Below are 14744 nucleotides of genomic sequence, written 5' to 3' on the forward strand. Positions count from 1 at the left end.
GCGTCGCAGTTGCTGAGACAATATTACGCATGTTTTTATAAATCAAGGTAGCATGACGGCAAATATTGACAGAAAACCAACTGGGCTAATCTCAATGTTTCTCGAACTAATAAGGGAAAACTTTGCAAATGAGGGCTACGCTTCACATATGGGACAGCAAGGCTAAAATAATTTATTCACGCTACTTTAACAACAAAGATGGGATCAAAACAAAAGGGCCAGACTTATGAATAAGATATATGTTTAGCTTGGTGTCACAATTTTATTTTTTCAAATCATGAATAATAAATGGGTAAAGAGAAGCCAGACAGCAGTTCTGGACCAGCACACCTGCAATGTAGAGATCAAAAAAAAAAAAATCACACTCTAAGCTGAGCCTCCACATTCAACCTTCCTGCAATTTCACACTGTCTGATTCCTCAAGAACTGCATGAACACACTGATAACCAAGCCACTGTCACCCACTGGTCTACAAACACTTCTTACCTCATAATGACCTGCACTGCCCCAACACTCAAGAGTATCAACAGAATACCTGGCTACAAAGAAATAATGTGGAAACTTTGAAAATAAGTTTGTAGCCGCTTAAACCCCCACCAAACAAATCTTGCAAGTCTCGGCAGGAAAAAAAAAGCAAGGTTTGTGGTTCTGGTTGAAATTAGACCTTGATTCCAGGCAAAAAGGAAGGAAAAGACGTTTTGACCACAAAATATCTCTCTCCAGCTCTCAAAGTAGTAGATAGACTGCCGAGAGGTCAAAGGTGAGCCCCGCCTCTCGGCCAATGACAGCCAGGATAGGCTCTGCCTTCCCCCCAGTAACTCTGAGTGCAGGATAAAGATTTATTAAACATATGCGGCAGTAGAAAATGCTTACTTCAATATTTTTTATCAAACCACAATTTGTAACCTTTTTTGCATCAGTTTTCCAAATTTATGAAAATGCTTTTAAAAACCACAGGTGGAGACATGCGGGGGGAGGTTACGTCTTCAAAACAAAAAAAAAGGCCTCTGATTTTACAGCTGGCATTAGTTCCACTGCTGACAGCGCTAAAGAAACACTGATTAAAAAAAAAAAAAAAAAACAGCACAAAAAAAAAAAAAGATCATCACGTTTTCATCCATCATTATATTTACACGCACAGGAGCCGCAGTAAAGAAATGAACCTATCGACCCATGTCTCTTTTGCCTCTCCCTCACAGATGTGTTGAAAAAAAAAAAAAACACCTGTCTTAGATTTTTCTTGAGGGTTTTTTTTTTTTTTTTTTAAATGCATATGATCTCCTGGAAAAAATACATCATGAGACAGCGTCACCCTAAGGGTGATTTCTTTGCGACTTCCGTCAACGACGTTTAGAGTGAGATGCACTTGATCTGAACGCCCAGGAAGTCTTGACTTATCAAGCGGTTTAAGCCGTACATTGCTTTTTCCTCTTTTCATCAAATCGACTTCTGTTTTCCTTACCTTAAGCATACACATTCAATCTTGTAATTTCCCTTTTATAGGCATAGCATCGTCTCTGTCTTCATGCGAATGAAATGCCTCTTTAGATAAAGTGTCTGAAAAGAAAAAATATCCAGTGAGCGTTTTAGCCTCGGCTGTTTTTTTTTTCCTCAGACTGAATTTTCATGTCTCCCGTCATTCGGGGTCTTTCGCGAGTTTGAGGAATATACACATTAAAAGTAAACCCTGGCCGTCTCCCTGTAGAACTCATTTGAAGTTCAGCCCGTCGACCGGCTTTGCGAACGCCTCACTGTGAAACATCCTCGCACAATTTCCGGCGGCAGTGCTTCTAAAAATCCGTACGGGAAACAACGACAAACAGAGGTCCTCGAGTTCAAGCTGTAACGTTTCATTTCTCCGGGAAACCATAGGGAGAGCAATCAATCAGTTTTTCTTCCGGTGGACGGCAGCCCTCGGCGACAAGCAGGTGCCATGTTGTGTCCCACGGTAATCGCAATCAAATAGACCGACGTGAAGAAGAAAGAGATGCCGCCGCGTCCGAGTTGACCGCTGGATGGAATCAATCAACTCTCCGTTGAAAGTCGCTCAAGTTTGGTTCCTGTAAACCTAAATACAGAAACATGTCGTACGCATGTGTGAGATTTGAATTTGAACATGTGTATCCATCGATGGCATGAGTACATTTTATAACATTTTAAGAAACTTATGAATAAATATTACTCATGCCGGGTTACATCGTGCAATGCCCCAAAATAACGGTCATATTTTCATGCATCTGCTCTGTTTGGAGGAGTTAAAAGTGGGAAAATGAGCATAAAATCAATGTAGAAAGGTCCCTGTTTTGATCCTGTTTTGATTCTCCCAGTGGATGTGTGTGGTGTGCGATAAGGTTCATGGAAAGTGAAGCACTGACTTCCCTTGGAATGATATTCACAATTATAAGATCTGGAAAGAGTTTCTTATTCCAAATAGTCTCATCTCATTTTTTTTTATCAAACCAAAAACAATTTGTGTTCTTTTCTTAAGTTCCGTGGGAAGTCCACGCGCATATTCTTCTCCATGAAAAGCTCTGTTACTTTGTTATGAAAGTCCTCCTTGTTTTCTTTTATTCATCTTATTTATTTTATCCTACATTGCTTTTAGAGCAGTCACTCGCACCTGCCAGCTCACATACACCTCATGACTTTTCTCTAAGGTTTATTTTCTGATCAGCGAGAATAATTGCATCACAAAGTTACTCTAAACACATTACACAGCTTGGTGTATATAATATCATAATAAATGTTTCTACAAACTTTCTATTGGCAACATACTGAGAAACCAAAATGATCCCGTCCCACACAGCCCAGTTTGTGAGGGACTGCAAAGGTGAGTTCAGCTGTGGCACCTGGGTTTATTTGTGATCAGGAAATGTGCAAATTAAGCAATTTGTACTTGAGAACATTAACAAAAATGGAATCATACAGAAAATACTATCATGAATCAAATCAGTGGAAATTGTTAATATTTATCTTACAGTACCAATTGCAGTGGGCACATTGGAAAAAACTAAATTGACAAGACAAAGAATGACCAGGTGAAAAGTCGTATTTCTCCATGTGATGTTTAAATGACAGTGTGAATGATGGTATGTCTTTATAAGACATGTGAATGACAGAGTGAATGGTTCATTATCATCATCATATGGTTGAATGTGTGATGAGAGGGTGAATGACTATATTTTTTAATATGTTATTTGCATGTCTCTGTATGACATGCGAATGAGAGGGTAAGTAGTTGTACGTCATTTTAAGATGCACGAACAAGGCAACAAATGGTTTATCATCAATGGTTGTATGTTTCTCTATGACATGTAAATGAGATAGTGAATAGTTGTATTTTTTCATGATAAATGTGATTGACAAAGTGAATGGTTCATCATTACCATCATTGGTTGCATATCTAGATGTGTGAATGAGAGGGTGAATGGTTGCACATCTTTATGAGGTGCAAATGAGAGAGTGTATAGTTGTATGTCTATGATACTTGATAGGGTTCATTATCATCATCATCATGTGTTATATGACTCTCTGTGTTGCTCTGTGATCGACTGGCGAGTGGTTCAGGGTGAACCCCGTCTCTCGCCCAATGACAGCTTGGATAGGCCCCAGCCCCCTTCAACCCCAAGAGCGGTGTCTTCTTCTTTTTCTTTCGGCTTTTCGCTTCAGGGATCTCCACAGCGAATCAGCCTTCTCCATCTAACCCTATTCTCTGTATCCTCCTCTCTCACACCTACTACCTTCATAAAATCTCTCACCACGTCCATAAACCTTCTCTCTGGTCTTCCTCTGAACCTCCTGCTTGGCAGCTCCAATTCCAGCATTCGTCTACCAATATATTCACTATCCCTCCTCTGTACATGACTGCACCATCTCAATCTGGCTTCTCTGACCTTCTCTCCAAAACATCTAACATGTGATGTCCCTCTAATAGACTCATTCCTGATCCCATCCATCCAAAGAGAACCTCAACATCTTCATCTCTGCGACCACCAGCTCTGCTTCCTGGCTCCTCGTCATTGTCACGGTTTCTAATCCATACAGCATCGCTAGTCTCACCACTATCTTGTATACCTTTCCTTTCAATCTGGCTGATATTCTTCCATCCCATAGTACCCTTGATACTTTTCTCCACCCATTCCAACCTGCTTGAACCCGTTTCTTTACCTCTTTTCCACACTCTCCACTGCTCTGGACTGTTGACCCCAAGTACCTGAAATCCTCCAACTTCTTGATCCTCACTCCCTGTAGCCTCACCGTTCCACCCGAGTTCCCCACATATATTCTGTCTTGCTGTGACTAACCTTCATTCCTCCCCTTTCCAGCGCATACCTCCACCTCAAAAGATTTTCCTCAACCTGTTTTCTGCTCTCAATACAGATCACAATGTCATCTGCAAACAATATAAGCAGTATAATTATGAATGAATGAATGTAGAGATATCTGTTATTTGAGTTGGATCTTTTTATTGTTATCTTTTGCAATGGACCTCATGTAAATCTGGTCTTTACAGGCAGTTTCAAATTCATGTCTTTTTATCTGTAGGTGTAAAGGAGGGAGCTCTTTCAGTGTAGTTATCCGAGGGCACCAGACTGTGTCAATCTGGCCGGTGCAATTAACAGGAAACCGGTGTTAGAGATTAAGGAAGTGATACCGTGCCATTACTGCTATCTTTTATTTTAATTGGATTTGTTCTTGAGTGTGTATACAAGTTTGTATACTGCACAATAGGGATATATCTACTGTCCCACGGTAATATTCCTCAAAGTGACATTGGGTTGTCGCAGGACAGGCTGCATCCCCATGCACAAAATATACTCTCACACATATCACCAAAAGAAGTACATCTTGGTCTTCATATCTCATGATATTGTATCTGTCCCTCCATACTGTTGATTGGGTAATTTGTAATTTTTTGAAATGGACATGCATTTTTACTTTTTTATGTGTTTTCTGCTGCAAATTATCTTACGGTCATATGTATAAAAAATGTTTTTATTTTTAACCTTTTAAATATCACATATGTAATGACCACAGTATATACTTTAGTATAATGGGAATATTTGTGAAGGGAGAAGAAAAAAGTTTAACAATAGAAGCAGAAACTGTTATATATTTTTATATAACAATTTATATATGGTTTGTATAATTTTTACCATATTTTGAGATGGGTTTGCAGTAACTGTTATGAAATACTGTTTCAATATTGCAATCATCAGTTTGGCTTTTTAAACCGACATCCTGAAAAAAATACTGTTAAAGTATGACATTACACAAATTAACTTAAAGTTAAACTTGTCTTAAATATGTTTAACTGATGGAGTGATCTCCAACATGGAAACATCTCTGCTTAGCTGTTGAATTCCCACTTAAATTATTAAACGTGGACAGATCTCTCTATCAGCCGTCGGATATTAGAAAAATCCCTTGAATCAAACGGTCGGACTGGAGGTTCATCATGATGCACATCATGTGACGCCCTTGACAACGACGCCCTTTTTTTTTCTCCTCAAAATCTGATAAGATTGCTTTTGAAACACTATCATTACACTGACACTGCAAGTTGACCGGCAGAGTCAGTCACCCAGGACTAAATTCTTTTTCCCGCCTCCCGTATTCCCTGCCTCTTGGTTGCCACGTCAGTCACCAGTCAGCGGCAATCCAGTCAGAACAAAAGTCAGATTATCGAGTGTTTAATTACAGAGCAGGGCATTAGCTAATTAATAAACATTATCAGTGGTATGGAACATTCCCTTTAGATAAAGAAAACCAAATCTAATTATCTCCTGACCTCTCTCTCTCTCTCTCTCTCTCTTCAATAAGCCCCTCAACAATCCAACAGTGAATATGGGTGTTCAATGTCAAACATTTATGCACTGAAAAATTTCACCGCTGAATTTCAGAGGAGGGGAAGGTTACTTCCTTTCATTGTGCTCAACACCAGGGGAAAGACCAGAGCTTCGCCATGGTTGAGATAACTTACCCGGCAATACTCTGAAACCCAGCTGGACTAATTCCTCTTTGTTGCTCAGTAACAGGGTTTTTCTCCCAGACGATGCGATGCCAAGTGCACGAATCGTGTATCAGTATGCCATGAACTGAACACTTACACACCATATGCTGCTTTGTTTCTCCTTCCCACTTGCGCGCCGTCGGTGATTTACCAGCTGTCCACCTGGTTGCTCAAACACCGATCGTGCCGTATTCATAAATGAAAGGGCTTTGCCGGGCACAGTTCGAAATCCAAGCACTCGCGGGGCGTGAGTGTGGGCATGTGATAAGGAACTAGAGAGTGACAGTGAGAAAAGAAGCCACAGGAAAACAATAAGCGGAAGGATGGGTAGTGACTGAGCAGAAATTTCGAGTTTTGAACCCATGTGTGCACCGAGTCATAACTCATTTTCGGTCTCCCGTGCAGATGTTCAGCTGCATAACTTATTCTGCATCGGACATCCAGATGTTCCCATGTTGAAGAGATCTAAGGGATGGGGGAAGCAATCGGGATAAGCAAAAGTAAATAAAGCCTTGTTATGCAATGCCAAATGACCACGAGTCTGTTCACACATCTCGGACAAACAGCACCAGTTTTCCCGCATGTCTACCTTTTAAGCACGCAAACGCACCCTCTATCTCTTTGCTCTTATTCAGTCAGGTTGAGTGATGATGGATATCATCCTCCTTCCTCGCAACCCCTCTGAAGAAAGATCACATCTGGTCTTGGTTGTAAGACTCATATTAGCTCTTCATGCAGGACTAATCGGAGCCATCCCAGCTGAGCTCACGGGATAATGCTAGATCATGCCGTTTCGTCGGACTGGGAGACGGGGAGCTCCACTAACAGTTCATCACGTCTCATTACCCCCGGAGAAGACATACACAATTCTGTGATGTTCAAGTAGATGTAAACCAAAAGCCGCTGGAAAGGTCAAATGTTATACGTTTGACAGAAGTTCACAGCCGTAGATTTCACTGCCGCATACTTCAGTAGCAGCATGACAGAAGAACCATGTTTCACCGAAGTCGTAGCTCATGTTTGAAATCAGTTTACGGCAAGCTGCGGCCAATCATGTGGCTCTACGAGGGTTTAATGAGGACCAGCTGTTCTCTCACCATCCTACATCCCGGCTGACGCTGAATCAAAGATGTCGACGCCGGTTGACGTCAGCCATTGGTTTTTGGCTGTAACCATCTTGATTTTTTCCTTTGTGCCCAGATGTGACCATATGTGGTTGAGATAGTAAACCACAAGGTAGCCATGCCTTCCTCTATCAATAATACATGAGATGCTATTATACATCAAACCGAAAGACAGATAATGCTAACAGCAGCACGCATCCTATGGGCGACTGGGGATATCCGTAAAATTCACAGTAATTTATCTAAAACTCAGGTCTTTCTCAGTATGATTGCAGGAGAAGCTGTAGGACCGTGAACCAGGTCTTTGGACATGCCTTGTGGTTGGACCAGTTTGTTGATTTCATCCCAAAATTAGAATAAAATCCACAATTCTTAAATGTTGTATACCAGCAGTTTGCAGGAAGTTTGAAATTTTGGCTTTGGCTCTGCACACCAGCACACTTTTTCATTAGCGCACCATTTTATTCAAGGTATTTCCTCATCTGCCGCATGAAGAAAACTGCCAGAAAATCTCTTTGTGTTTCCAGGACTTTCTTTGAAATGCTCTCTGTCCCAAAGGCCCATGAAGAAATATGAAAGAGGGGAATTGGTTGTTTCAGCAGCCTAAGCACAGAATATTGCAGAGTGATTGGAACTATTCTTGCCACTTTCTTAGAAGTGGACCCCAAAAGACATGAATGTTTTAAATACATCCAGTTTAAAAACAAAAAAGCTCAAACACTGTTTTTACATCTAATGTTCCCTCTCTACGATTGTATCCCGACTTATTTTTCAGTCTTTTCGCACAGATTTTATTTAAGTGGTGGTTTGACATTGTTCACTGTACAGCTATGGAACATGTGTTGAAAATTCAAGAATGGATCTCATTAGCGAAATAGCTATTTCTTTTTTCTGGTGAGGCTTTATGATCACACACTGTGACAATCTGACAACGTGTCCAGGGGGCCACTACTGTCAACTGTTAATAAAGATGAGCTCAATAAAACATGCTTTTGAGCTGTGACATAATTAATATGAAAAATAATTCTTCAAAAAAAAAGGACAAAAACATTTGTACAAAATCAGAAATATCACTCTGTCTTTTCCTGTTTTGATTTTTGTTGCTGCGCTCTCAAGGTATGAATAATTAATTCATATCATTTGGATGTAGTTTGGCGACATCTTGGTTAACACTTCTGCCTCACAGATGGGACGTCCCTGGTAATACACAAATGGAAACTCAAGCTGTCTTTTTAGTTAAAACTCATCCAGATCCTTGAGATTAAGTGAACAAAACAGATATTTGTGCACTATTTCCTCGCAAACAGCCTCCTCAAACAGTTTGTCTGCTCTCATTCCATGACAGGAAACACGCCTTCTCGGCATATTCAGTATCTATTAATGTCGCCGGCCGCAAAAAAATGAACCGTGAAAAGCAGGGTGACAGACAACGCATTCAGTGTTTGTGTTTAAATGTAGAGCTTTTTTGACACTGTCACAGAAGCTGGACTGTTTTCACAGCGACACCCCTGTAGTGTCTGATCTGACTCAAAGTTGGATCTTCCGATCTACTGCCAAGGATTGGAGGGCAGACTTTACACGGAGTGCAGGTGCGAGCAGTTTCTTGGAGCAGGAGTGGCACAAAGAGGAGAGCATCACAATGAGAGACAGATGGACGTTAATATTCATGCTTCCAGACACTTGTGCAGGAATCTGCAGTGGCCATTGTAATGATGGAAGTTAAATTAATTAATTCACGCATTCATTATCCCTACCACTTATTGTGTACTCAGTAGCGGTCTTGTAAGAGTTTGAGGCTATCCCGGCTGAAACCGGGCGAGAGACGGGGTTCACCCCGGACTGATCCCCAAACTATCAAAGAGCCGCAAAATTTCGACATGCAGCCATTCACTGCTTCATTCATACGTCGCATAAGGACGTTCAACAATTAATTTTCTGATTCTGATGTCATATAGAGACATGCACTGAAAAAAAAGGTTTAAAAAGTCTTCACACCAAAAGGGCTCCAATGCAAAGATAAGTTATTTCATCATTTTTTTAGCTTAACGATTCGAGCCATTCATAGAATTAATAAACATCAAGTTGTGAGGCAGAGCGCAACCAGATGAAGGAAACGGCCTCTAAATACCTCTTCCAGTGGTTGATGAATGGTATGAAAGGAATTCTGGTTGATGATAACACCGTGTTCGAAGTTTGTAGTATATTTAAATCTTTTTTGCTGTTTGATTATGTATTTACCAGAATATGGGAACGTAATAATACCTAATCAAGATGTTTGACCTACATATTCAAGAAAAACATCTTAATGTTAACACGTTAATATGATAATCATACACATATCTTTATATCTATATCTTTTTGATGTATGAGCACTTGTCTACCACTGATCCTGATGTGGGAACAAAAATACCAATTCAAAATGCTCTGTTTACCAGTACTATTGATGTTTCTTATTGACCTTTTATTTTTGTCGAAATTGTTCCTGCGTTTAATTAATGATATTCTACAGGTGAGGGGGATCACATGTTTGACCCCTTAAAAATGGCAACACAGAAAATTCTTTGTTAAGCATCAGAAGAAGAGCCTGTGTGGCTTGAAATGTTAATGCTGAAGTGAATTATCTTTGTTTTGGAGCGCTCTTGGTGTGCAGACTTTTTTTTAAAACCTTTTTTCAGTCCATGTTTTTTTTCTGGTCCACCACCCATCCCTAACTGGGCAGCCCACGTGCATGTTTTTTTTTTTTCTCAAGCTCACATATAGAGAAATACAACCATTCACCCTTTCATTCACTCTTGTCCACAATTCACATAGACCTGAAGGATGAGGGCCATTCCTTTGACGACAGCGATGTCAGACTTCCGGCCAGAGAAGACAGATGGTTCGAGAGAGAGGACTCAAAGAAGTCATCTTTGTCTAAACTGAAAAAAACGTATATGAACAAAGGAGGGGGCCTTAGGCATAACCTTTCACCAACATACAATGCCATAATGGGATCAATACCAAGACAGTTAAGGCACATCTACACCCACAAAACAACGATGCCTGAAAGTTGTCTGTGGAGGTTCTCAGTCATCCAGGTTTTTGTGAATTCTGGTCAAAATCTTCTGGTGCGGCAACTAGACTTGAGCAATTTAAGTCCGGTTGCCAGGACAGAAGATTTTATCAAGAACCTGGAAAGATCCACCTCCAGAACCAGCCCTTGGGAATTCCCACATGATCCAACAGGTTTCACTCCTTTTCTTTCACATTCTGAGAAGTTTGGCTTCACCTTTTCACCTTTTTATACAGTTAAATCCCCAAACTTGCTCCTTTGTTACCACCTAATGACACCCCATTAGCATAACAACCGCCTTCCCCCTAGTTTCTGCCGATCAACTCTCCATTTACTTAACAAGCCATCATAACTTGGACCCACCCAAAACCCTGGCGGTTATATTCGGAAACTCCCCACAGATCATTAGAACTGAAGACATACAAGTCCAGTTGCCACAACAAAAAAATCTGACACGAAATTGTTTAGAGATATATAACAACATTCAAGTTATGTGCAGACATACAACCATTCACTGTCCCATTACATACATGTTAAAGTCTCCAATGAAGACGATGCATGTTTTTGGATTGTGGGAGGAAACTGGGGAAAAGCCATGTAGACACAGGGAGCAAATGGAGACTCCACACAGAAAGGCTCGCCATTGGAATTGAACAAGAGATCTCACAACTGTGAGATGGAAGCGCAAACCACTGCGCCACCAAAAGTTAACACTTCGGAGTAAAAGTTTTATTTTGAGCGCTAAACACGGGGTTATCTTTCTTTTGCTGAGTTTGAAGTTTCCTGCCAAACAAAAAAAAAATGAAATATCCCTTCTAAATCTCGATCTACCGATTCTGAATTCTAACTGTCGGGCTCAGAGCTGTGACGGTTGCGCAGCCGTTAAGGCCCTGCATCTTTGACAGCTCCCATCACTGCTTTCGGCCCACCTGTCAGTACTTAGGCTGCCGCCACAATCATCAGGAACTAAATATAACCCAGCCACCAGCTGCCATCTAGACGAATGAAAACAAATGGTCAGACAATCCAATTTAAAGACCTCGCAATTTTTGGTTCATGTTAGTTTCTCTCTGTCTGTTGAGCAACTACTTTCCCCTGAGATTTTGTCTGATGGTCTAGTATTAGAAAGCCCTCAAGACCTGCCTGTCTGCGGTAACGGTATTTAATTCCCCTTTATTTTTAACAGCCATTGTGAGGAGCACTTTATGAAACTCAAGCTCCATCCACAGATATATATATAGCCCCCGCTTTCACAAGCAAGTGTGCTGAAAACAACAAGGAGCACGACAATAGACTTTTCACACAATTTTTGTGCTGTAAATGCAGCCGGTTTCGCTTTCACTGGATATTTTAACACCTTCAAAGACATATCTCGCATATCCATAGTGGAGAAGAGCTGTGCAAGGCGCGAACCAGACCGCTGAGAGCGGATTTTGGGGTATGGCGTCTTGCCTAAGGGCACTACGGCGTTCAGACAGGAGGAGCCAGAAACCAATTCCCCAAATGCGGTTACCGCGGACATGACCGCTCAATCATCGAGCAAGGTTGTAATCGTTGTAAATCAGTCGTAGAGCTGCTCTGATAATTCCCAACTCGACTAGACCCTGATGTCAACACTCATAAGCTGTCATGCAGGACTGGCTCACAGCCCGAGCATGTCATTTACTAACACATGGAATATATCACATACGACCGGAATTAAATCAAAATACAACAAAATGATATATATTAATCTTTTGCATAATGCCAGATACAGCGAGATTAGATTTGCGTGGGTGCTAAATGTTCGCTCGCTCAGTACACAAATAACAAATGACAAATAAGTCGAGGTAGCCAGTGCGGTAAAAAATCCCCAAAAAAGTACTAGTACATGAAAAGATATTGCTTTATTTTAGCTCTCATGGGAAAGTTGGAAAACATTTAATCCTAAAGACTAATATGTTTTTGAACTCTTCAACTATAACACATATATTTAGACTTTTCTTAGTGATGGCCTTTTGATGACATGAGCAGGTTTCTTTCTTTTCTGTTTACCAAACCTCCTCGGCGTGCCGCTTTGCAAAGCCCCAACCTACTTGTGTACAATGCATCTAAAGATCTGATAAGGTAAAAACTCTACTGCAAACTCCGGGATGTCGATTACTTCAATTTTCTTTCAAAAATCTGTGAGTCAAACAGAAATGAAATTATTTTACAGATAGTGCTATTACATTCTCAACTAGAACATGCCTTCTTGAGTGACACTCATATGCGCTTGTTGGGTAGTTTTGTTTGTGTATTTGCGGTTATTTGTTATTTACACTATATGGACTTGACATTTTCTCTGTAGCTTTGAACCAAAATGGAACCCAACTAAATTATCACCGAAAAAGAAAAGAAAAACTGCTGTCCCCTTCACCAGTAAACAACATTAAGGGAACTTCTAAACACATTAAACAATAAATAAGGGGCTTCAAATTGAACAATTTTAATTAGGTTGCAGTCGTCCACGTATTTATTTACAATAAATAAGTCCAATCCCCCCAGACAGCCAGGTTGAAAGTTTTCGCTTCCTATTTGCAAAGACAAAGCAGTGTGATGTGCTCGCTGCTCCCTCCAAATTGGGCCAATTACTGGGGCGCAGAACAGTTAAAAGCTCATCCCCTTCTGTGCCAATCATCATAATGCAATTTCAGCGGATAAATTACATCCAATTTACCGGAACAATTAAAGTTACTAAAATCAGACATGAGGGCTGAGCCGCACATTTCTGCTGCCAGACTGCCAGTCAAATCAAAGAATCTAATACCTGGTTTATCCAAGTGGTCCACCGGCAGACGGCTTACAGAAAGGAGAGAAGCAAGAATAGCAGCAAAGAGCAGGAGACGGCGGGGGGGGATCACGTTTGAAATGGGATTCAGATCAGTTGCGCTCGGTCACAGGTCGAGGTAAATGAACAATTCAAGTAGAAATATAACAGCCAGGCCTTATTCAAACCATACAAAAGGCTTTCAGAAAGAGAAATATCGAAGTGTGTATATGTGTGTTTGTGTGTGTGTGTGGGGGGGGGGGGGGGGGGGGGGGCGGGGGGGAGACTGCAAGACTAACGGTGAATCAACCAATCCTCTCAGAATGGCGACGCTAACAATGAAGTGGAAAGCATTCAGGACAGATAATCGGCGCAATCAGCAGTTGTCTGAATGTTGGTGTGAATGGCCATAGTTGGAGAAAAGAACAAGACAGTTAACCAGACTAAATGGACCCTTCAGCCCACGCTCTTCTGCTTGGAAACAACTGGGCTGGTCCCCCCCCAAGATGTTCTAACAACTTTTACAGCTACAATGCAGACGATCTCGTCATGTCACTAATTTATCCTTTGTGTTTTCAATTGAACCTCCATAGAAAGTTGGATGTTCAGACCGGTAAAGGCAGGAGAAGCGAAAAAAAATACAGGCGTGGGCTTCTGGCACTGGCAACGATCGCTCGCTTGATTGACGTTGCTACCCGGGCGATCGACAGGAAGATCTTGCGGCCTCCTCTAAGAAAGGATTTTCATCCCTGTTGATCAGAGGGATCACGCTAAAGCTACTTTACACATTCACTGAATATAAATATGTTTTGCTGTTATTGCTCTTGACCCATGCTTCCGTTAGTCGATGCTCTGCTCCAAGTCTATTTTGGGGAATTTAGAGACCAATACAATGGTCTCATTGGATGCAATGGATACAATGCTTGCCCCGATATCAGTTAACAACATTTTTTTTTTTTTTAAATAAATGAAAAGCAAGTCTTGCAACGCTCAAGAATGACTCACTTATGTCTGTGGAGGTTCTCAGTCATCCAGGTCATGGTCAATTGTTGCTAAAATCTACTTGTCGTGGCAAATGGACTTGAATTTCTTCACTTTCTCAGATGCCTCTTGTTTCATCCCTTCAGTTGAGGGGTGACATATTACATTACATTACATTCCAGTCATTTGGCAGACGCTTTTATCCAAAGCGACTTACAAAAAGTGCAATTCAGTCACTGAAGATCCGAAGTACCAGTAGTCAGAAGTCAGAAGGGACCTCTCAACCAAATAGCCATCTCAGAACCATATAGATACATATATTCTTTCATCGTTTTTTTTTTTCCAAGGTTGGGGGCTAAGTGTGATTAGTAGGGTAGTGCTCGGTGAAGAGGACATGTCTTCAAATGAAGAAATTCAAATCCAGAGAAGATTTCAACGAGAATGACTTCTCATCTTTTTCTTCACGTTGACAGAGTCGACTCTGTAAAAAGCTAAAGGATTAAATAACTGGTGTATCACTTAGTTTATTGTCAAAATCATTAAAGTTATAGGATGTTGAACGTCCCGCTTGCAAGCCAAATATTAAATGGCGTAAAGAGCTGTAATGGCTTACCAGGCCCACGAGATAAATCATTTTATGTGTTCCAGACCTGTTCTACATGCAAAGCGTGACCTGACAAATGTTGCATGATTTGGCGCCATATGAATAAAATCTGAGTTGACTGCGGAATTGACTAACTGGCACTATTGTGGATTCTAGAGAAGTCACGCCCTTGTAAAACCTAC

This window comes from Fistularia commersonii, chromosome 2, assembly GCF_037954325.1.
Source record: "Fistularia commersonii isolate RoL2024-O1a breed Wild chromosome 2, RoL_Fcom_v1.0, whole genome shotgun sequence".
Lineage (NCBI taxonomy): Eukaryota > Metazoa > Chordata > Actinopteri > Syngnathiformes > Fistulariidae > Fistularia > Fistularia commersonii.